Raw genomic sequence first — 27,262 nt, forward strand, 5'->3', positions numbered from 1 at the left:
ATAATGGGTGGGACAGAAGTTATACATATATAAAAACTTATAAATAATGGGTGGGACAGAAGTTATACATATATAAAAACTTATAAATAATGGGTGGGACAGAAGTAAATATGGGACATACATATAAAAACTTATAAATAATGGGTGGGACAGAAGTTATACATATATAAAAACTTATAAATAATGGGTGGGACAGAAGTTATACATATATAAAAACTTATAAATAATGGGTGGGACAGAAGTTATACATATATAAAAATTTATAAATAATGGGTGGGACAGAAGTTATACATATATAAAAACTTATAAATAATGGGTGGGACAGAAGTTATACATATATAAAAACTTATAAATAATGGGTGGGACAGAAGTTATACATATATAAAATTTATAAATAATGGGTGGGACAGAAGTTATACATATATAAAACTTATAAATGGGTGGGACAGAAGTTATACATATATAAAAACTTATAAATAATGGGTGGGACAGAAGTTATACATATATAAAACTTATAAATAATGGGTTGGACAGAAGTTATACATATATAAAAACTTATAAATAATGGGTGGGACAGAAGTTATACATATATAAAAACTTATAAATAATGGGTGGGACAGAAGTTATACATATATAAAAACTTATAAATAATGGGTGGGACAGAAGTTATACATATATAAAACTTATAAATAATGGGTGGGACAGAAGTTATACATATATAAAAACTTATAAATAATGGGTGGGACAGAAGTTATACATATATAAAAACTTATAAATAATGGGTGGGACAGAAGTTATACATATATAAAAACTTATAAATAATGGGTGGGACAGAAGTTATACATATATAAAAACTTATAAATAATGGGTGGGACAGAAGTTATACATATATAAAAATTTATAAATAATGGGTGGGACAGAAGTTATACATATATAAAAACTTATAAATAATGGGTGGGACAGAAGTTATACATATATAAAAATTTATAAATAATGGGTGGGACAGAAGTTATACATATATAAAAATTTATAAATAATGGGTGGGACAGAAGTTATACATATATAAAAATTTATAAATAATGGGTGGGACAGAAGTTATACATATATAAAAAACTTATAAATAATGGGTGGGACAGAAGTTATACATATATAAAAACTTATAAATAATGGGTGGGACAGAAGTTATACATATATAAAAACTTATAAATAATGGGTGGGTTGGACAGAAGTTATACATATATAAAAAACTTATAAATAATGGGTGGGACAGAAGTTATACATATATAAAACTTATAAATAATGGGTGGGACAGAAGTTATACATATATAAAAACTTATAAATAATGGGTGGGACAGAAGTTATACATATATAAAAACTTATAAATAATGGGTGGGACAGAAGTTATACATATATAAAACTTATAAATAATGGGTGGGACAGAAGTTATACATATATAAAAACTTATAAATAATGGGTGGGACAGAAGTTATACATATATAAAAACTTATAAATAATGGGTGGGACAGAAGTTATACATATATAAAACTTATAAATAATGGGTGGGACAGAAGTTATACATATATAAAAACTTATAAATAATGGGTGGGACAGAAGTTATACATATATAAAAACTTATAAATAATGGGTGGGACAGAAGTTATACATATATAAAAACTTATAAATAATGGGTGGGACAGAAGTTATACATATATAAAAACTTTATAAATAATGGGTGGGACAGAAGTTATACATATATAAAAACTTATAAATAATGGGTGGGACAGAAGTTATACATATATAAAATTTATAAATAATGGGTGGGACAGAAGTTATACATATATAAAAATTTATAAATAATGGGTGGGACAGAAGTTATACATATATAAAACTTATAAATAATGGGTGGGACAGAAGTTATACATATATAAAAACTTATAAATAATGGGTGGGACAGAAGTTATACATATATAAAAACTTATAAATAATGGGTGGGACAGAAGTTATACATATATAAAAACTTATAAATAATGGGTGGGACAGAAGTTATACATATATATAAAATTTATAAATAATGGGTGGGACAGAAGTTATACATATATAAAACTTATAAATAATGGGTGGGACAGAAGTTATACATATATAAAAACTTATAAATAATGGGTGGGACAGAAGTTATACATATATAAAATATATGGGACAAAGTTATACATATATAAAAACTTATAAAAAATGGGTGGGACAGAAGTTATACATATATTTATAAATAATGGGTGGGACAGAAGTTATACATATATAAAAACTTTATAAATAATGGGTGGGACAGAAGTTATACATATATAAAAACTTATAAATAATGGGTGGGACAGAAGTTATACATATATAAAAACTTATAAATAATGGGTGGGACAGAAGTTATACATATATAAAAACTTATAAATAATGGGTGGGACAGAAGTTATACATATATAAAAACTTATAAATAATGGGTGGGACAGAAGTTATACATATATAAAAACTTATAAATAATGGGTGGGACAGAAGTTATACATATATAAAAATTTATAAATAATGGGTGGGACAGAAGTTATACATATATAAAAACTTATAAATAATGGGTGGGACAGAAGTTATACATATATAAAAACTTATAAATAATGGGTGGGACAGAAGTTATACATATATAAAAACTTATAAATAATGGGTGGGACAGAAGTTATACATATATAAAAATTTATAAATAATGGGTGGGACAGAAGTTATACATATATAAAAACTTATAAATAATGGGTGGGACAGAAGTTATACATATATAAAAACTTATAAATAATGGGTGGGACAGAAGTTATACATATATAAAAATAAATAATGGGTGGGACAGAAGTTATACATATATAAAACTTATAAATAATGGGTGGGACAGAAGTTATACATATATAAAAACTTATAAATAATGGGTGGGACAGAAGTTATACATATATAAAAACTTATAAATAATGGGTGGGACAGAAGTTATACATATATAAAAATTTATAAATAATGGGTGGGACAGAAGTTATACATATATAAAAACTTATAAATAATGGGTGGGACAGAAGTTATACATATATAAAAACTTATAAATAATGGGTGGGACAGAAGTTATACATATATAAAAAACTTATAAATAATGGGTGGGACAGAAGTTATACATATATAAAAACTTATAAATAATGGGTGGGACAGAAGTTATACATATATAAAAACTTATAAATAATGGGTGGGACAGTTATACATATATAAAAACTTATAAATAATGGGTGGGACAGAAGTTATACATATATAAAAACTTATAAATAATGGGTGGGACAGAAGTTATACATATATAAAAACTTATAAATAATGGGTGGGACAGAAGTTATACATATATAAAAACTTATAAATAATGGGTTGGGACAGAAGTTATACATATATAAAAACTTATAAATAATGGGTGGGACAGAAGTTATACATATATAAAAAACTTATAAATAATGGGTGGGACAGAAGTTATACATATATAAAAACTTATAAATAATGGGTGGGACAGAAGTTATACATATATAAAAACTTATAAATAATGGGTGGGACAGAAGTTATACATATATAAAACTTATAAATAATGGGTGGGACAGAAGTTATACATATATAAAAACTTATAAATAATGGGTGGGACAGAAGTTATACATATATAAAAACTTATAAATAATGGGTTGGACAGAAGTTATACATATAAAAAAACTTATAAATAATGGGTGGGACAGAAGTTATACATATATAAAAACTTATAAATAATGGGTGGGACAGAAGTTATACATATATAAAAACTTATAAATAATGGGTTGGACAGAAGTTATACATATATAAAAATTTATAAATAATGGGTGGGACAGAAGTTATACATATATAAATACTTATAAATAATGGGTGGGACAGAAGTTATACATATATAAAAACTTATAAATAATGGGTGGGACAGAAGTTATACATATATAAAAACTTATAAATAATGGGTGGGACAGAAGTTATACATATATAAAAATTTATAAATAATGGGTGGGACAGAAGTTATACATATATAAAAACTTATAAATAATGGGTGGGACAGAAGTTATACATATATAAAAACTTATAAATAATGGGTGGGACAGAAGTTATACATATATAAAAACTTATAAATAATGGGTGGGACAGAAGTTATACATATATAAAAACTTATAAATAATGGGTGGGACAGAAGTTATACATATATAAAAATTTATAAATAATGGGTGGGACAGAAGTTATACATATATAAAAACTTATAAATAATGGGTGGGACAGAAGTTATACATATATAAAAATTTATAAATAATGGGTGGGACAGAAGTTATACATATATAAAACTTATAAATAATGGGTGGGACAGAAGTTATACATATATAAAAACTTATAAATAATGGGTGGGACAGAAGTTATACATATATAAAAACTTATAAATAATGGGTGGGACAGAAGTTATACATATATAAAAACTTATAAATAATGGGTGGGACAGAAGTTATACATATATAAAAACTTATAAATAATGGGTGGGACAGAAGTTATACATATATAAAAATTTATAAATAATGGGTGGGACAGAAGTTATACATATATAAAAACTTATAAATAATGGGTGGGACAGAAGTTATACATATATAAAAACTTATAAATAATGGGTGGGACAGAAGTTATACATATATAAAACTTTATAAATAATGGGTGGGACAGAAGTTATACATATATAAAAACTTATAAATAATGGGTGGGACAGAAGTTATACATATATAAAAACTTATAAATAATGGGTGGGACAGAAGTTATACATATATAAAAAACTTATAAATAATGGGTGGGACAGAAGTTATACATATATAAAAACTTATAAATAATGGGTGGGACAGAAGTTATACATATATAAAAACTTATAAATAATGGGTGGGACAGAAGTTATACATATATAAAAACTTATAAATAATGGGTGGGACAGAAGTTATACATATATAAAAACTTATAAATAATGGGTGGGACAGAAGTTATACATATATAAAAACTTATAAATAATGGGTGGGACAGAAGTTATACATATATAAAAATTTATAAATAATGGGTGGGACAGAAGTTATACATATATAAAAACTTATAAATAATGGGTGGGACAGAAGTTATACATATATAAAAACTTATAAATAATGGGTGGGACAGAAGTTATACATATATAAAAACTTATAAATAATGGGTGGGACAGAAGTTATACATATATAAAAACTTATAAATAATGGGTGGGACAGAAGTTATACATAAATAATGGGTGGGACAGAAGTTATACATATATAAAAAACTTATAAATAATGGGTGGGACAGAAGTTATACATATATAAAAACTTATAAATAATGGGTGGGACAGAAGTTATACATATATAAAAACTTATAAATAATGGGTGGGACAGAAGTTATACATATATAAAAATTTATAAATAATGGGTGGGACAGAAGTTATACATATATAAAAATTTATAAATAATGGGTGGGACAGAAGTTATACATATATAAAAACTTATAAATAATGGGTGGGACAGAAGTTATACATATATAAAAACTTATAAATAATGGGTGGGACAGAAGTTATACATATATAAAAACTTATAAATAATGGGTGGGACAGAAGTTATACATATATAAAAACTTATAAATAATGGGTGGGACAGAAGTTATACATATATAAAAACTTATAAATAATGGGTTGGGACAGAAGTTATACATATATAAAAACTTATAAATAATGGGTGGGACAGAAGTTATACATATATAAAAACTTATAAATAATGGGTGGGACAGAAGTTATACATATATAAAACTTATAAATAATGGGTGGGACAGAAGTTATACATATATAAAAACTTATAAATAATGGGTGGGACAGAAGTTATACATATATAAAAACTTATAAATAATGGGTGGGACAGAAGTTATACATATATAAAAACTTATAAATAATGGGTGGGACAGAAGTTATACATATATAAAAATTTATAAATAATGGGTGGGACAGAAGTTATACATATATAAAAACTTATAAATAATGGGTGGGACAGAAGTTATACATATATAAAAACTTATAAATAATGGGTGGGACAGAAGTTATACATATATAAAAACTTATAAATAATGGGTGGGACAGAAGTTATACATATATAAAAAACTTATAAATAATGGGTGGGACAGAAGTTATACATATATAAAAACTTATAAATAATGGGTGGGACAGAAGTTATACATATATAAAACTTATAAATAATGGGTGGGACAGAATATACATATATTTATAAATAATGGGTGGGACAGAAGTTATACATATATAAAAAAACTTATAAATAATGGGTGGGACAGAAGTTATACATATATAAAAACTTATAAATAATGGGTGGGACAGAAGTTATACATATATAAAAACTTATAAATAATGGGTGGGACAGAAGTTATACATATAAAAAACTTATAAATAATGGGTGGGACAGAAATACTTATAAATAATGGGTGGGACAGAAGTTATACATATATAAAAACTTATAAATAATGGGTGGGACAGAAGTTATACATATATAAAAACTTATAAATAATGGGTGGGACAGAAGTTATACATATATAAAAACTTATAAATAATGGGTGGGACAGAAGTTATACATACATAAAAACTTATAAAAATGGGTGGGACTTATAAATAATGGGTGGGACAGAAGTTATACATATATAAAAACTTATAAATAATGGGTGGGACAGAAGTTATACATATATAAAAACTTATAAATAATGGGTGGGACAGAAGTTATACATATATAAAACTTATAAATAATGGGTGGGACAGAAGTTATACATATATAAAAACTTATAAATAATGGGTGGGACAGAAGTTATACATATATAAAAACTTATAAATAATGGGTGGGACAGAAGTTATACATATATAAAAACTTATAAATAATGGGTGGGACAGAAGTTATACATATATAAAAACTTATAAATAATGGGTGGGACAGAAGTTATACATATATAAAAACTTATAAATAATGGGTGGGACAGAAGTTATACATATATAAAAACTTATAAATAATGGGTGGGACAGAAGTTATACATATATAAAAATTTATAAAAAACTTATAAATAATGGGTGGGACAGAAGTTATACATATATAAAAATTTATAAATAATGGGTGGGACAGAAGTTATACATATATAAAAACTTATAAATAATGGGTGGGACAGAAGTTATACATATATAAAAACTTATAAATAATGGGTGGGACAGAAGTTATACATATATAAAAATTTATAAATAATGGGTGGGACAGAAGTTATACATATATAAAAACTTATAAATAATGGGTGGGACAGAAGTTATACATATATAAAAACTTATAAATAATGGGTGGGACAGAAGTTATACATATATAAAAATTTATAAATAATGGGTGGGACAGAAGTTATACATATATAAAAACTTATAAATAATGGGTGGGACAGAAGTTATACATATATAAAAACTTATAAATAATGGGTGGGACAGAAGTTATACATATATAAAAACTTATAAATAATGGGTGGGACAGAAGTTATACATATATAAAAACTTATAAATAATGGGTGGGACAGAAGTTATACATATATAAAAACTTATAAATAATGGGTGGGACAGAAGTTATACATATATAAAAACTTATAAATAATGGGTGGGACAGAAATACATATATAAAAATTTATAAATAATGGGTGGGACAGAAGTTATACATATATAAAAACTTTATAAATAATGGGTGGGACAGAAGTTATACATATATAAAACTTATAAATAATGGGTGGGACAGAAGTTATACATATATAAAAATTTATAAATAATGGGTGGGACAGAAGTTATACATATATAAAAATTTATAAATAATGGGTGGGACAGAAGTTATACATATATAAAAACTTATAAATAATGGGTGGGACAGAAGTTATACATATATAAAAACTTATAAATAATGGGTGGGACAGAAGTTATACATATATAAAAACTTATAAATAATGGGTGGGACAGAAGTTATACATATATAAAAACTTATAAATAATGGGTGGGACAGAAGTTATACATATATAAAAATTTATAAATAATGGGTGGGACAGAAGTTATACATATATAAAAACTTATAAATAATGGGTGGGACAGAAGTTATACATATATAAAAAATTTATAAATAATGGGTGGGACAGAAGTTATACATATATAAAAACTTATAAATAATGGGTGGGACAGAAGTTATACATATATAAAAACTTATAAATAATGGGTGGGACAGAAGTTATACATATATAAAAATTTATAAATAATGGGTGGGACAGAAGTTATACATATATAAAAACTTATAAATAATGGGTGGGACAGAAGTTATACATATATAAAAACTTATAAATAATGGGTGGGACAGAAGTTATACATATATAAAAACTTATAAATAATGGGTGGGACAGAAGTTATACATATATAAAAACTTATAAATAATGGGTGGGACAGAAGTTATACATATATAAAAATTTATAAATAATGGGTGGGACAGAAGTTATACATATATAAAAACATATATTATAAATAATGGGTGGGACAGAAGTTATACATATATAAAAACTTATAAATAATGGGTGGGACAGAAGTTATACATATATAAAAACTTATAAATAATGGGTGGGACAGAAGTTATACATATATAAAAACTTATAAATAATGGGTGGGACAGAAGTTATACATATATAAAAACTTATAAATAATGGGACATATATAAAAACTTATAAATAATGGGTGGGACAGAAGTTATACATATATAAAAATTTATAAATAATGGGTGGGACAGAAGTTATACATATATAAAAACTTATAAATAATGGGTGGGACAGAAGTTATACATATATAAAAATTTATAAATAATGGGTGGGACAGAAGTTATACATATATAAAAACTTATAAATAATGGGTGGGACAGAAGTTATACATATATAAAAACTTATAAATAATGGGTGGGACAGAAGTTATACATATATAAAAACTTATAAATAATGGGTGGGACAGAAGTTATACATATATAATATATAAATAAAAAAGTTATAAATAATGGGTGGGAAATAATGGGTGGGACATAGTTATACATATAAAAACTTATAAATAATGGGTGGGACAGAAGTTATACATATATAAAAACTTATAAATAATGGGTGGGACAGAAGTTATACATATATAAAAACTTATAAATAATGGGTGGGACAGAAGTTATACATATATAAAAACTTATAAATAATGGGTGGGACAGTTATACATAAAAACTTATAAATAATGGGTGGGACAGAAGTTATACATATATAATGGGTGGGAAAAACATTATAAATAATGGGTGGGACAGAAGTTATACATATATAAAAACTTATAAATAATGGGTGGGACAGAAGTTATACATATATAAAAACATAAATAATGGGTGGGACAAAATACATATATAAAAACTTATAAATAATGGGTGGGACAGAAGTTATACAGAAGTTATATATATAAAAATTTATAAATAATGGGTGGGACAGAAGTTATACATATATAAAAACTTATAAATAATGGGTGGGACAGAAGTTATACATATATAAAAAACTTATAAATAATGGGTGGGACAGAAGTTATACATATATAAAAACTTATAAATAATGGGTGGGACAGAAGTTATACATATATAAAAACTTATAAATAATGGGTGGGACAGAAGTTATACATATATAAAAACTTATAAATAATGGGTGGGACAGAAGTTATACATATATAAAAACTTATAAATAATGGGTGGGACAGAAGTTATACATATATAAAAACTTATAAATAATGGGTGGGACAGAAGTTATACATATATAAAAACTTATAAATAATGGGTGGGACAGAAGTTATACATATATAAAAAAACTTATAAATAATGGGTGGGACAGAAGTTATACATATATAAAAATTTATAAATAATGGGTGGGACAGAAGTTATACATATATAAAAACTTATAAATAATGGGTGGGACAGAAGTTATACATATATAAAAACTTATAAATAATGGGTGGGACAGAAGTTATACATATATAAAAACTTATAAATAATGGGTGGGACAGAAGTTATACATATATAAAAACTTATAAATAATGGGTGGGACAGAAGTTATACATATATAAAAACTTATAAATAATGGGTGGGACAGAAGTTATACATATATAAAAACTTATAAATAATGGGTGGGACAGAAGTTATACATATATAAAACTTATTAATACATATATATAAAAACTTATAAATAATGGGTGGGACAGAAGTTATACATATATAAAAACTTATAAATAATGGGTGGGACAGAAGTTATACATATATAAAAACTTATAAATAATGGGTGGGACAGAAGTTATACATATATAAAAAACTTATAAATAATGGGTGGGACAGAAGTTATACATATATAAAAACTTATAAATAATGGGTGGGACAGAAGTTATACATATATAAAAACTTATAAATAATGGGTGGGACAGAAGTTATACATATATAAAAACTTATAAATAATGGGTGGGACAGAAGTTATACATATATAAAAACTTATAAATAATGGGTGGGACAGAAGTTATACATATATAAAAACTTATAAATAATGGGTGGGACAGAAGTTATACATATATAAAAACTTATAAATAATGGGTGGGACAGAAGTTATACATATATAAAAACTTATAAATAATGGGTGGGACAGAAGTTATACATATATAAAAATTTATAAATAATGGGTGGGACAGAAGTTATACATATATAAAAACTTATAAATAATGGGTGGGACAGAAGTTATACATATATAAAAACTTATAAATAATGGGTGGGACAGAAGTTATACATATATAAAAACTTATAAATAATGGGTGGGACAGAAGTTATACATATATAAAAATTTATAAATAATGGGTGGGACAGAAGTTATACATATATAAAAATTTATAAATAATGGGTGGGACAGAAGTTATACATATATAAAAATTTATAAATAATGGGTGGGACAGAAGTTATACATATATAAAAACTTATAAATAATGGGTGGGACAGAAGTTATACATATATAAAAACTTATAAATAATGGGTTGGACAGAAGTTATACATATATAAAAACTTATAAATAATGGGTGGGACAGAAGTTATACATATATAAAAATTTATAAATAATGGGTGGGACAGAAGTTATACATATATAAAAACTTATAAATAATGGGTGGGACAGAAGTTATACATATATAAAAAACTTATAAATAATGGGTGGGACAGAAGTTATACATATATAAAAATTTATAAATAATGGGTGGGACAGAAGTTATACATATATAAAAACTTATAAATAATGGGTTGGACAGAAGTTATACATATATAAAAAACTTATAAATAATGGGTGGGACAGAAGTTATACATATATAAAATTTATAAATAATGGGTGGGACAGAAGTTATACATATATAAAAACTTATAAATAATGGGTGGGACAGAAGTTATACATATATAAAAAACTTATAAATAATGGGTGGGACAGAAGTTATACATATATAAAAAACTTATAAATAATGGGTGGGACAGAAGTTATACATATATAAAAATTTATAAATAATGGGTGGGACAGAAGTTATACATATATAAAAATTTATAAATAATGGGTGGGACAGAAGTTATACATATATAAAAATTTATAAATAATGGGTGGGACAGAAGTTATACATATATAAAAATTTATAAATAATGGGTGGGACAGAAGTTATACATATATAAAAATTTATAAATAATGGGTGGGACAGAAGTTATACATATATAAAAACTTATAAATAATGGGTGGGACAGAAGTTATACATATATAAAAACTTATAAATAATGGGTGGGACAGAAGTTATAATATATAAAAATTTATAAATAATGGGTGGGACAGAAGTTATACATATATAAAAACTTATAAATAATGGGTGGGACAGAAGTTATACATATATAAAAAAACTTATAAATAATGGGTGGGACAGAAGTTATACATATATAAAAAAACTTATAAATAATGGGTTGGACAGAAGTTATACATATATAAAAACTTATAAATAATGGGTGGGACAGAAGTTATACATATATAAAAACTTATAAATAATGGGTGGGACAGAAGTTATACATATATAAAAAAACTTATAAATAATGGGTGGGACAGAAGTTATACATATATAAAAACTTATAAATAATGGGTTGGACAGAAGTTATACATATATAAAAACTTATAAATAATGGGTGGGACAGAAGTTATACATATATAAAAACTTATAAATAATGGGTGGGACAGAAGTTATACATATATAAAAACTTATAAATAATGGGTGGGACAGAAGTTATACATATATAAAAACTTATAAATAATGGGTGGGACAGAAGTTATACATATATAAAAACTTATAAATAATGGGTTGGACAGAAGTTATACATATATAAAAACTTATAAATAATGGGTGGGACAGAAGTTATACATATATAAAAATTTATAAATAATGGGTGGGACAGAAGTTATACATATATAAAAATTTATAAATAATGGGTGGGACAGAAGTTATACATATATAAAAATTTATAAATAATGGGTGGGACAGAAGTTATACATATATAAAATTTATAAATAATGGGTGGGACAGAAGTTATACATATATAAAATTTATAAATAATGGGTGGGACAGAAGTTATACATATATAAAAAACCTTATAAATAATGGGTGGGACAGAAGTTATACATATATAAAAATTTATAAATAATGGGTTGGACAGAAGTTATACATATATAAAAACTTATAAATAATGGGTGGGACAGAAGTTATACATATATAAAAAACTTATAAATAATGGGTTGGACAGAAGTTATACATATATAAAAATTTATAAATAATGGGTGGGACAGAAGTTATACATATATAAAAACTTATAAATAATGGGTGGGACAGAAGTTATACATATATAAAAATTTATAAATAATGGGTGGGACAGAAGTTATACATATATAAAAATTTATAAATAATGGGTGGGACAGAAGTTATACATATATAAAAATTTATAAATAATGGGTGGGACAGAAGTTATACATATATAAAAATTTATAAATAATGGGTTGGACAGAAGTTATACATATATAAAAATTTATAAATAATGGGTGGGACAGAAGTTATACATATATAAAAATTTATAAATAATGGGTTGGACAGAAGTTATACATATATAAAAATTTATAAATAATGGGTTGGACAGAAGTTATACATATATAAAAACTTATAAATAATGGGTGGGACAGAAGTTATACATATATATAAAATTTATAAATAATGGGTGGGACAGAAGTTATACATATATAAAAAATTTATAAATAATGGGTGGGACAGAAGTTATACATATATAAAAATTTATAAATAATGGGTGGGACAGAAGTTATACATATATAAAAATTTATAAATAATGGGTTGGACAGAAGTTATACATATATAAAAACTTATAAATAATGGGTGGGACAGAAGTTATACATATATAAAAACTTATAATAATGGGTGGGACATAAGTTATACATATATAAAAATTGATAAATAATGGGTGGGACAGAAGTTATACATATATAAAAATTTATAAATAATGGGTGGAACAGAAATTATACATATATAAAAAACTTATAAATAATGGGTTGGACAGAAGTTATACATATATAAATAATGGGTGAGAGTATATTTAATAATATTCATACCGTTCAAGATCTTGTTAACTGAAAACACGAATATTTACCGTTAATTAGGCTTCTTATCATAATAATGAATAACATTTATTGTTGTAGTATTCGATGGTTGATAAGTGAGACACTAAACACTGTACTGTAGTGTTTGATGGTTGATAAGTCAGACACTAAACACTGTGCTGTAGTGTTCGATGGTTGATAAGTGAGACACTAAACACTGTGCTGTAGTGTTCGATGGTTGATAAGTGAGACACTAAACACTGTACTGTAGTGTTCGATGGTTGATAAGTCAGACACTAAACACTGTGCTGTAGTGTTCGATGGTTGATAAGCCAGACACTAAACACTGTGCTGTAGTGTTCGATGGTTGATAAGTGAGACACTAAACACTGTACTGTAGTGTTCGATGGTTGATAAGTCAGACACTAAACACTGTGCTGTAGTGTTCGATGGTTGATAAGCCAGACACTAAACACTGTACTGTAGTGTTCGATGGTTGATAAGTGAGACACCAAACACCGTACTGTAGTGTTCGATGGTTGATAAGTCAGACACTAAACACTGTGCTGTAGTGTTCGATGGTTGATAAGCCAGACACTAAACACTGTACTGTAGTGTTCGATGGTTGATAAGTGAGACACTAAACACTGTACTGTAGTATTCGATGGTTGATAAGTCAGACACTAAACACTGTGCTGTAGTGTTCGATGGTTGATAAGTGAGACACTAAACACTGTACTGTAGTGTTCGATGGTTGATAAGTGAGACACTAAACACTGTACTGTAGTGTTCGATGGTTGATAAGTGAGACACTAAACACTGTACTGTAGTGTTCGATGGCTGATAAGTGAGACACTAAACACTGTACTGTAGTGTTCGATGGTTGATAAGTGAGACACTAAACACTCTGTGTTGTAGTGTTCATTGGTTGATAAGTGAGACACTAAACACTGTGCTGTAGTGTTCGATGGTTGATAAGTGAGACACTAAACACTGTGTTGTAGTGTTCGATGATTGATAAGTGAGACACTAAACACTGTACTGTAGTGTTCGATGGTTGATAAGTGAGACACTAAACACTGTACTGTAGTGTTCGATGGTTGATAAGTGAGACACTAAATACTGTACTGTAGTGTTAGATGGTTGATAAGTGAGACACTAAATACTCTGTGTTGTAGTGTTCATTGGTTGATAAGTAAGACACTAAATACTCTGTGTTGTAGTGTTCATTGGTTGATAAGTGAGACACTAAATACTCTGTGTTGTAGTGTTCATTGGTTGATAAGTGAGACATTAAACACTGTGCTGTAGTGTTCATTGGTTGATAAATGAGACACTAAACACTGTGCTGTAGTGTTCGATGGTTGATAAGTGAGACACTAAACACTGTGCTGTAGTGTTCGATGGTTGATAAGTGAGACACTAAATACTCTGTGTTGTAGTGTTCATTGGTTGATAAGTGAGACATTAAACACTGTGCTGTAGTGTTCGATGGTTGATAAGTCAGACACTAAACACTGTACTGTAGTGTTCGATGGTTGATAAGTGAGACACTAAATACTGTACTGTAGTGTTAGATGGTTGATAAGTGAGACACTAAATACTCTGTGTTGTAGTGTTCATTGGTTGATAAGTAAGACACTAAACACTGTACTGTAGTGTTCGATGGTTGATAAGTGAGACACTAAATACTCTGTGTTGTAGTGTTCATTGGTTGATAAGTGAGACAGTAAACACTGTGCTGTAGTGTTCATTGGTTGATAAATGAGACACTAAACACTGTGCTGTAGTGTTCGATGGTTGATAAGTCAGACACTAAACACTGTACTGTAGTGTTCGATGGTTGATAAGTGAGACACTAAATACTGTACTGTAGTGTTAGATGGTTGATAAGTGAGACACTAAACACTGTGCTGTAGTGTTCGATGGCTAATAAATCAGACACTAAACACTGTACTGTAGTGTTCGATGGTTGATAAGTGAGACACTAAACACTGTTCTGTAGTGTTTGATGGTTGATAAATGAGACACTAAACACTGTACTGTAGTGTTCGATGGTTGATAAGTGAGACACTAAACACTGTACTGTAGTGTTCGATGGTTGATAAGTGAGACACTAAATACTCTGTGTTGTAGTTTTCGATGGTTGATAAGTCAGACACTAAACACTGTACTGTAGTGTTAGATGGTTGATAAGTCAGACACTAAACACTGTGCTGTAGTGTTCGATGGCTAATAAATCAGACACTAAACACTGTACTGTAGTGTTCGATGGTTGATAAGTGAGACACTAAACACTGTTCTGTAGTGTTTGATGGTTGATAAATGAGACACTAAACACTGTACTGTAGTGTTCGATGGTTGATAAGTGAGACACTAAATACTCTGTGTTGTAGTGTTCATTGGTTGATAAGTGAGACAGTAAACACTGTGCTGTAGTGTTCGATGGTTGATAAGTGAGACACTAAACACTGTACTGTAGTGTTCGATGGTTGGTAAGTGAGACACTAAATACTCTGTGTTGTAGTGTTTATTGGTTGATAAGTGAGACACTAAACACTGTGCTGTAGTGTTCGATGGTTGATAAGTCAGACACTGAACACTGTACTGTAGTGTTCGATGGTTGATAAGTGAGACACTAAACACTGTGCTGTAGTGTTCAATGGTTGATAAGTGAGACACTAAATACTCTGTGTTGTAGTGTTCATTAGTTGACAAGTCAGACACTAAACACTGTGCTGTAGTGTTCGATAGTTGATAAGTCAGACACTAAACAATGTCTTGTAGTGTTCGATGGTTGATAAGTGGATTTACTCAGGAAATGTTTTTGAAAGTGTTTTGGCTAAGTGAATCTGACTGCCCTCTACAAGTGTTTTTATTTTTTTGTGGTAGAATATTAGGATTCAATCAAACTGTGGTCAGTAGTCTTTGGGATAGCTTTAGAACCACCTACTGACCTTGCTTTGTAGTTTACTGAATGCGTCCTTAATTTAGTTTAAACCAATCAGAAGGTCAGAGGTTTCCGATCCGTTTATTTTCAGCAGCTGCTAATACCACGATAGCTATAAAGATGGTAATTTTATGTAATGGCTGGACTGTGTGGTACCTTACATTCATTTGTCTTCTTCCTACTCACAAATCTTAGAAAGTGTTAAACAGTTTAAAGACGTAAACAGTTATTTAACAGACTTTCACCATGTTGAACCTCCCCCAGGTTTTTGTTTAAATTTTGTGAATTTCGCGCAAAGCTACACAACGGCTAACTGAGCTAGCCGTCCCTAAGTTACAAGTGGTTTGGTTTGTTTTGAATTTCGCGCAGAGCTACACGAGAGATATCCACGCTAGTCGTCCCTAATTTAGCAGTGTAAGACTAGAGGGAAGGCAGCTAGTCATCACCACCCACCGCCAACTCTTACCAACGAATAGTGGGATTGATCGAAACATTATAACGCCCCAACGGTTAAAAAGGCGAGCATGTTTAGTATGACGGGGATTCGAATTCGCGACACTCACATTACGAGTTTAGCGCCCTAACCACCTGGCCATGCCGGGACCCTACATTTATTTAATAGATCGTAATACTCTGAAATGGGAAGAACAGTTTTACCTTTTTCCAGTGACATATTTTTATTTATTTGACTTTATTTTCTATAAGAGAATAATTCTGAATCTTTGAGCTTGGTCCTTCCTAAAGAGCTTGTTCAAAAATCAGGTCTAAATGGCTACGACTTTCATATTATTAAAACAAATGGGCAGTTGGTTTTAATATCTTCTGCCTTCTTTTCTTACTTGAAAACTGTTCACCTCTAGAGAATAAGACGCACAAACCCCTTGGTGATAACTTCATGTATCCTGGCTTCTCCAAACTGGTTTAATAATACTAATTTTAGTTACTAAAACGTCTGTTTGTTTTTCTAAATTTCGCGCAAAGCTACACGAGGGAACGCATCTAGTGATCACCAACTATTGGGCTACTATTTTACCAATGAAAAATTGGACTGACCGTCATATTATAACGCCCCCACGCATGTCTGAAAGGGGCGAGCATGTTTGGTGTGACGGGAATTCGAGCCCGCGACCGTCAAATTTCGAGTCAAGCGCCCGTAACCACCTGACCATGCTGAAAAGTTTGTTTTTTTTTAATTTCGCGCAAAGCTACTCGAGGGCTATCTGCGCTAGCCGTCCCTAATTTAGCAGTGTAAGACTAGAGGGAAGACTAGTCATTAACACCCACCGCCAACTCTTGGACTACTCTTTTACCAACGAATAGTGAGATTGATCGTGACATTATAACGCCCCACGGCTGAAAGGGCGAGCATGTTTGGTGTGACGGGAATTCGAACCCGCGACCCTCGGACTTCGAGTCAAACGCCTTAACACACTCGGCCATACCAGGCCTGCTGAGAAGTGTCTGTCTCGAATGTTGTGAGACACCGAAGTTTCTTTACATGTCTACCTAAACTGCTCGAAATACTGAATGTGTATTTAAAATACGTTCATTCTTTTTAAAGTTAAACTGCATTGGTCTAAATTATAGGTAAATACCAACGAACAGTGGGATTGACCGTAACTTAGTAACGCCCCCACGGCTGAAAGGGCGAGCGAATTACGAGTAGAGTGCCTTAACCACCTACTGTTTAAAAGGGGTTAATTTCACCAACTTCTATTACACTAAAAACATGTAATTTGTTAAATCGTAACATTACATATCCTAGATGTTTAGATAATCTAGTGTCTCATGTATAATGCGTGTGTGTATATATATATATATATATATATATACTTAAGAGTGAAGATTATATTAATACACTTAGCACTCTTAGGCTCTAAAGTTTCTCCCTGCATGTTATGTTTTAACTTTTCAATAACTCTCACAGCTCTTAAAAATAAATATAAAGCACATTAATTAATGTCGACAACTAAGATAAAAAAATAAAATATCTAACTGTCTGTCTGCCAATTGATCCATATATTTGGTCAAGCTCTGAGTAATAAAGAACTGAGTCCCTCTGGAAATAACAGCTTGAGTTCTGGGAGCCACACGGATCATAGAGTAGAGTTCAAATTTATGACAGCGACAATACTGTCTGCTCAGAGCACGTGCAGAGCGTGACTGACGACATGTTATCAACGACTTACTTAACAGAGCATCTCTGGTGGGTGACGTATTTAATTAACGATACACTAAGGACCAAAGTGAGACGAAAAAATTAATGCTGTTTTTTTTTATAATGTACAATATTCCATTGAAACGTAGATAGGCAGAATTGAGATTACAAAGGAAAACGGTAGATAGACGAAATTCGCAGAACAGAAAAAAACACACGTTAAACTAAGGAAAACGTAGAAAGTCTAAATAAATATTATTAATAATTAATAAACAGATACATAAATATTTATTAATATTATAAATGGTAAAAGCACGTCAAAATTCACAACATCTAAACACGCGTTAAAGCTATGAAAGAGTAGAAAGACGTAACTCATATCGCAAATTACACAGCAGAATATATACATTTCCATACATGGTTTAATAACATGGAAAAGGTAGAACGGAAAACTTTCAACAGTTAGTTGTTTGTAGCAAGGATCGTAAAAACAAGATTCGATCAATTTATTCTGTCTTCTGTCGTATTCAATTTATCAACGCGATGTCCATGCAAGAAGTTTTGGTTTGTCAAAAAAAGGAAAACAGATTGATATAGATGTGTTATAAATATGTCAGTGTAATATAAAAATTTAAAGCGTTGTGTTATAAATATGTCTGGATATAAGAATTTAAGACGTTGTGTTATAAGCATGTCTGAATATAAGAATTTAAGACATTGTGTTATAAATATGTCTGAATGTAAATCTAAGAACTTTAGAATAGTTTTCTTCAGATTTATTTTAAAATTATTACGAATTGTTTCTAAACTCATGTTCCGCATCTAGTCTTGTGACAGCTGTACATATGGATATTCAAAACAACAATGCTGTGTTAGTTCTAATATGAAAAAGCTGTCATGTCCAAGTTACCTGGACGACGGCTTCCTAGCGTCTGTTTCAACAGTCCGGATCGCACAGAATTCCATAGGCGACACGTCCAGTCACTTGACTGACATGTCTCTTGTGTACACGTGAGTTGTGTGGTTTTTCGAAATGGAAATCTTTAACTGTGTGTTATATCATTGCCTGGAATTCTTGGACTGTTTTCACGGCTGATTTGTGTGTCACAATATTTCACATTTTGGTTACTACAATTTAGGTACGACTTACTGCAAGTCTCTTTCTGGATGATCCTGATGCTTCAAGTTGATCCATACTTAATCCTTTGGTTTACAATATCGATTAGTACTAAATATATCACTGTCTTGGACATTCCAAATCCCCACCTGAAGATAATTTTCTAACCTGAACGTATGGATATTTTACGTTGGAAAGGGCTAGTTCATACTCTTTTAAAGAGCGATCAATTGTAGATGGTAACACATGTCAAACAAACCATAATGTAGTTTTAATGCATGTTGTTCCACTGTAACTTTATATCGGCTGTGGTTGTCAACTACAGTTACGACAGAAAGTGTTCGTACCCCTGCGTCTCGAGAATTTTTTTTGCTCATAACTTAAAAAGTATCACGATTAGGCTAATAGAAGTAAAGTATATTATAAATATTATACTAACACACATCTACATAAATTTTTATGTAAATTAAACGACAAATAAACTGTTTATAAACAAATAACCAAAAATAGGAAGAGCAGAAAGTGTTCGTACAGTTCAGAACATGTGAAAAAACTGATATTCCATAAAAATTTTGTTTAGTTTGGCAAATAAACTACATTATACCATTCCAGAACTAGACACTTGGTTCATAATTATTGGAATTTAGCCAGCAATAAATGTACTTCCGGCAAGTTAGCGCCGTCTCCGTCCTTATCTGCTTGGTCATCATGGCGAACAGGAAACAACTGTCCAGTGATTTAAAAAACCGAATTATTGTAAAATACAAGTCTCGTGTGTCTATTTCCGGTATTGCTACATAACTTAATGTGCCAAAATCTTCTGTTCAAAGCATAATTGCCAAGTTTAAGCTTACAGGATAAACCGCTGACCTCCCTCGTTCCGGACGCCCCACCAAAATTCCAGAGAGAACCAAGAGGAAGGTTCTCAGAGAAGTTAGTAGGAACCCTCGTTTAACTCGTAATGACATACAGAAACTGGTAAGGGAAACTGGGGTTGAAGTAGAGAGAACCAAGAGGAAGGTTCTCAGAGAAGTTAGTAGGAACCCTCGTTTAACTCGTAATGACATACAGAAACTGGTAAGGGAAACTGGGGTTGAAGTAAGCACCTCTACAATTACAAACATGGTACGTTCTTCTGGGTTCAAAGCATGCCGTCCTCGTAGAACTCCATATTTAAAGCCTGTTCATTTAGAAGCACAATTGAGGTATGCAAGGAAGCATGTAGATTAACTCTTTACTTATTGGAAGAGTATTCTTTGGTCAGATGAGACTAAAATCGAGCTTTCAGCCACAATGATGTTCGCTATATTTTCTGTAAGAAAGGGGAACGAAATCTTCCAAAGAACACCGTCCCTACAGTTAAACACGGAGGTGGCTCTATCATGCTATGGGGTTCCTTCAGCTCTTTTGGTGTAGACAGCCTTTACTGCGTCAACGGAATCATGAAAAAAGAAGAGTACTGGGGGATTACAGAACTCTCAGAGAAGAATATTTATACAACAAACAGCAAAGACTGAGGTACGTTAATTAATTAAATTTAGAATCAAGGAAGAACCAACACGACCATATAGGGATAAAAGCATTTACTAACACTACATTACAAGCAGAACTGATGTTACCATTGGTAAGTTCACAGTAGAAAATTCGCAAAACTCTTGTCAGTGTGAAGAAGGAAAGAGACACATTATACAAGGAATTATAGAAGCTCTGCACATTAGAGTTGCACATTAGAGGCGATAACATTTTTCCAACATGATGAAGTGACTGTAAGAAAAACTTTGTCCGATTTGATTGCTGTCCCGAGCATCTTATGTAATGATAAATCAAAACTTCACAAAATACACTTTGAATTCTAGTGACGGTCAGTAGAAAATATTCACAGCAATTATAAGTACAGCAGTGTCTCTACGAAATATGAAAACTGGTACTGGTGTTCCTGCTGTTCCCTATTCCTAGTCGACTGACCCTGCATCTAGGGGCTTAATTCAGTTTGCTTGGCATTGATCTTGAAAGCCAAAGACGTTTAGTTTATAGTTTGTGGTTTGTTTTTTAAGATGTGTGGTCTTAAGATGGACCTAATCGTTCTTCATAGAAACTTGTTGCATGGAGATTGCAGAGACTGACAACAATGGTAGTTATGGACACCACAGTTATCGTGGTCAACCACGGTAGGATATGGTAGCAGGAAAAATATATGTGAAGATACCTAACAATAAAAACAAATACGTGAAGATACCTAACAATAAAAACATGTACGTGAAGGACCTAACAATAAAAACATAAACGTGAAGGACCTAACAATAAAAACATATACGTGAAGGACCTAGCAATAAAAACATAAACGTGAAGGACCTAACAATAAAAACATAAACGTGAAGGACCTAACAATAAAAACATAAACGTGAAGGACCTAACAATAAAAACATAAACGTGAAGGACCTAACAATAAAAACATGTACGTGAAGGACCTAACAATAAAAACATAAACGTGAAGGACCTAGCAATAAAAACATAAACGTGAAGGACCTAACAATAAAAACATGTACGTGAAGGACCTAACAATAAAAACATATACGCGAAGATACCTAACAATAAAAACATATATGTGAAGGAACTAACAATAAAAACATATACGTGAAGGACCTAACAATAAAAACATATACGTGAAGGACCTAACAATAAAAACATGTACGTGAAGGACCTAACAATAAAAACATATACGTGAAGATACCTAACAATAAAGACTTATACGTGAAGGACCTAACAATAAAAACATGTACGTGAAGGACCTAACAATAAAAACATATACGTGAAGGACCTAACAATAAAAACATGTACGTGAAGGACCTAACAATAAAAGCATATACGTGAAGATACCTAACAATAAAAACATATACGTGAAGGACCTAACAATAAAAACATGTACGTGAAGGACCTAACAATAAAAACATAAACGTGAAGGACCTAACAATGAAAACATATACGTGAAGGACCTAACAATAAAAACACATACGTGAAGGACCTAACAATAAAAACATGTACGTGAAGGACCTAACAATAAAAACATATACGTGAAGGACCTAACAATAAAAACATATACGTGAAGGACCTAACAATGAAAACATATACGTGAAGGACCTAACAATGAAAACATATACGTGAAGGACCTAACAATAAAAACATATACGTGAAGGACCTAACAATAAAAACATATACGTGAAGAACCTAACAATAAAAACATATACGTGAAGATACCTAACAATAAAAACATATACGTGAAGGACCTAACAATAAAAACATATACGTGAAGGACCTAACAATAAAAACATATACGTGAAGGACCTAACAATGAAAACATATACGTGAAGATACCTAACAATAAAAACATATACGTGAAGGACCTAACAATAAAAACATAAACGTGAAGGACCTAACAATGAAAACATATACGTGAAGGACCTAACAATAAAAACATATACGTGAAGGACCTAACAATAAAAACATATACGTGAAAAACAAAACAATAAAAACATATACGTGAAGGACCTAACAATAAAAACATGTACGTGAAGGACCTAACAATAAAAACATGTACGTGAAGGACCTAACAATAAAAACATATACGTGAAGGACCTAACAATAAAAACATATACGTGAAGGACCTAACAATAAAAACATATACGTGAAGATACCTAACAATAAAAACATATACGTGAAGGACCTAACAATGAAAACATATACGTGAAGGACCTAACAATAAAAACATATACGTGAAGGACCTAACAATAAAAACATATACGTGAAGGACCTAACAATAAAAACATATACGTGAAGGTTTCTAATTTTAAAAAGTTTGGTTTGCTTTCAATTTCGCGCAAAGTTACACGAGGGCTATCTGCGCATGAGGGCTATCTGCGCTAGCCGTTTCTAATTTAGTAGCGAAAAACTAGAGAGAATTCACCTAGTCCTCACCACCCACCGCCAACTCTTGGGCTACTCATTTATCGACTAAAATGGAGAAAACATACATACGAAACATTTATACCAATAAAGAAATATACTCTAGGGTTTCTATTAGAAGAAACGTACACAGATTCAAGAATAAAACCGTAAAAACTGTTTTGTTCGCTGTTCAAACATTGGGCTGTCTGTGTTATAAACCCACAACCTATCGCTCAGCCATCGAGACGGATATATATATATATGTAAATTATAGATAGAATTAGAGAAACATTCAGGCACAAATGTTGAAGATAGTTATGTGTGAATTCTAATAAAAGTTGATACATAGTCTTAACAGTTTAATGAACTATTCAGTCATGTAACTTAAACAGTAAGCAAATTGAAAATAATTTCTAAATATATATGAAAAAAATACATGCAGTTGTTCATCAAACGTGCAGTTCTTTGCATAGAATAAAAACCTGTGGGGATTTTAGCAAGACTGTGAGAAAATATGTAGACAATAATAAAGACAGAACGTATTTAAAAGATTGAAAACGGTCCAATTTTTAAATGATAAAATATAAGAAACACAAAGGACCCATGAAAATAAAGACAGGAGAAATATTCCAAAATTATGATAAAATGGCAAAACAAATATTCTAAAATAATAATAATTCAATAAGTTTAAAGCGAGAACAAAATGTCATAAAATAATTGTGTAGAAAATCTACAACTTTAAAGCAACAATGTAATGGTGGTTCGGTTTGATTATCTTTAAATACAAAGCTACAAGATATGTGCTCTGCTCATCATAGCTGTCGAAAACCTAGCAAAGACTACAAAAAAAACATAATATACCAAACTTGAAAAAACAAACAATATATATTTTTTATTGTTATTTTTAATTATTATTTTGAGGATTTTATTTTTTGTTTGTTTTAGAATTTCACACAAAGCTACTCGAGGGCTATCTGTGCTAGCCGTCCCTAATTTAGCAGGGTAAGACTAGAGGGAAGGCAGCTAGTAACCACCACCCACCGCCAACTCTTGGGCTACTCTTTTACCAACGAATAGTGGAATTGACCGTAACATTATAACGCCCGCACAGCTGAAAGGGCGAGCAAGTTTGGTGCGACGAGGATTCGAAACCGCGACCCTCATATTACGAGTCGAATGCCTTAACCACCTGACCATGCTGAGTCCTTCAAAAGAAATGAAAGTTAGAAATTATTAGCGAACAACAGCGAGTAATAAAACTATTGTTTTCTGTTATTTCGAGACTGATTCTCTTTCAACCTTCTAAAGAATCAACAAAATGCGCTTATGTGCAAATTAATATCCAGTTATATTTTTGTAAAGGTCTACGCGTTAATCACAACAGTCTTTCGGGTTTCTTCAGCAAAACAACGGTCGTAAAATTAAGTTGTTACAGAAATTCAATCACTCACACGCAAGCAACGCCAGTGGGCTAGCTGACCTTCACTGACCATACTGTCCACTCAGAGACAAGAATTATAAGTGAATCTGCTACATAATTAAGTATCAAAATATCTTTTACAAGAAGCTCATGTGACTTACGCCATATTAGCAGGCCCTAATGCGTTTCACATGTTGGTGTCACACATCTACCAGCAAGATGAAATGTTTACAGTGCATGTGATTGGGCAGTACCTTGAGTAGATTGCTCTGTCAAAGATATAATAAGTACGTGGGAAGGAAAACGTTTTACTTTGATATATTTGTGTTGGTGATTGTACAATGAAGGATTTTTACTTTAATTTGTTTGTGTTGATGTTTGTAAGACAAAGCTTTTACTTCAATTTGTTTGTGTTGATGTTTGTAAGAGAAAAGCTTTTTACTGTAATTTGTGTTGATGTTTGTAAGAGGAAAGCTTTTTACTTTAATTTGTTTGTGTTGATGTTTGTAAGAGGAAAGCTTTTTACTTTAATTTGTTTGTGTTGATGTTTGTAAGAGGAAAGCTTTTTACTTTAATTTGTTTGTGTTGATGTTTGTAAGAGGAATGCTTTTTACTTTAATTTGTTTGTGTTGATGTTTGTAAGAGGAAAGCTTTTTACTTTAATTTGTTTGTGTTGACGTTTGTAAGAGGAAATCTTTTTACTTTAATTTGTTTGTGTTGATGTTTGTAAGAGGAAATCTTTTTACTTTAATTTGTTTGTGTTGATGTTTGTAAGAGGAAAGCTTTTTACTTTAATTTGTTTGTGTTGATGTTTGTAAGAGAAAAGCTTTTTACTTTACTTTGTTTGTGTTGATGTTTGTAAGAGGAAAGCTTTTTACTTTAATTTGTTTGTGTTGACGTTTATAAGAGGAAATCTTTTTACTTTAATTTGTTTGTGTTGATGTTTGTAAGAGGAAATCTTTTTACTTTAATTTGTTTGTGTTGATGTTTGTAAGAGGAAAGCTTTTTACTTTAATTTGTTTGTGTTGATGTTTGTAAGAGAAAAGCTTTTTACTTTAATTTGTTTGTGTTGACGTTTGTAAGAGGAAAGCTTTTCACTGCTCGTTATATAACAAAATATTCCAGGAAAGTGAAGATAAGTTACAGGTTATAAGTGAGCACGTTTTTCTAGTTCTGTGGAATATGTTATTGGTTTGTAAAAACAACGCCCGTTTTGTCTGGTTCTGGGCAATATGTTATAGGCTTGTACAAACAACGCCCGTTTTAAAACACTGTAATATTGTCATTGATTTCTAATAAGTGACAAAATAAGTACACGGAATAACATGAAATTCGTCAAGATATTTAATGTGAAGTAATTTTGTTTCCTCTGACTAACTGAGCCACGAGAAATAAAGAAGACTGGTAACAATCACAACGAATAATCTGTGTTGAAACAAAACCACAGTGTTTGTGTGTGAACTATACATATCCAATGAACGGATATCCTTCACTGGAGAGTTACATCTGAAGCTCTTCTGAGATTTGGCAACTGGATGAATACAATTCATGTTACTTAGTTTAATCGGTAGCATTAGATTTACGCGGGCGACTTGTGCTACCCATGTGACTGGTTATTTTCAATGAAAATACTGGAAAGCCATAACTTCAAGATATCGCTTAAGTGCCAAAACTGTTGATTTCATAAAGATCACACCACCTAGTAGCTATCTTCCTACAGGTAGACAAAAGCACAGTCTTAAGTGAATAACAGCAAGCAATAATTAATATTTCATAAATAATTTGGTACATGTTAAATGTTATGCGATAATTAAGACAGTTTACTACTGG

The 27,262-nt window shown here is 30.3% G+C and overlaps 1 protein-coding gene across 4 annotated transcripts in view; it reads right to left on the reverse strand.

The window, feature by feature from the left end:
• Window positions 1-27,262, reverse strand: part of LOC143222375 (protein TANC2-like) — a 134,853-nt gene that overhangs the window by 46,001 nt on the left and 61,590 nt on the right. The window lies entirely within an intron of this gene.

This window comes from Tachypleus tridentatus, chromosome 8 (genome assembly GCF_004210375.1).
Source record: "Tachypleus tridentatus isolate NWPU-2018 chromosome 8, ASM421037v1, whole genome shotgun sequence".
In the NCBI taxonomy this organism is placed as follows: Eukaryota; Metazoa; Arthropoda; class Merostomata; order Xiphosura; family Limulidae; genus Tachypleus; species Tachypleus tridentatus.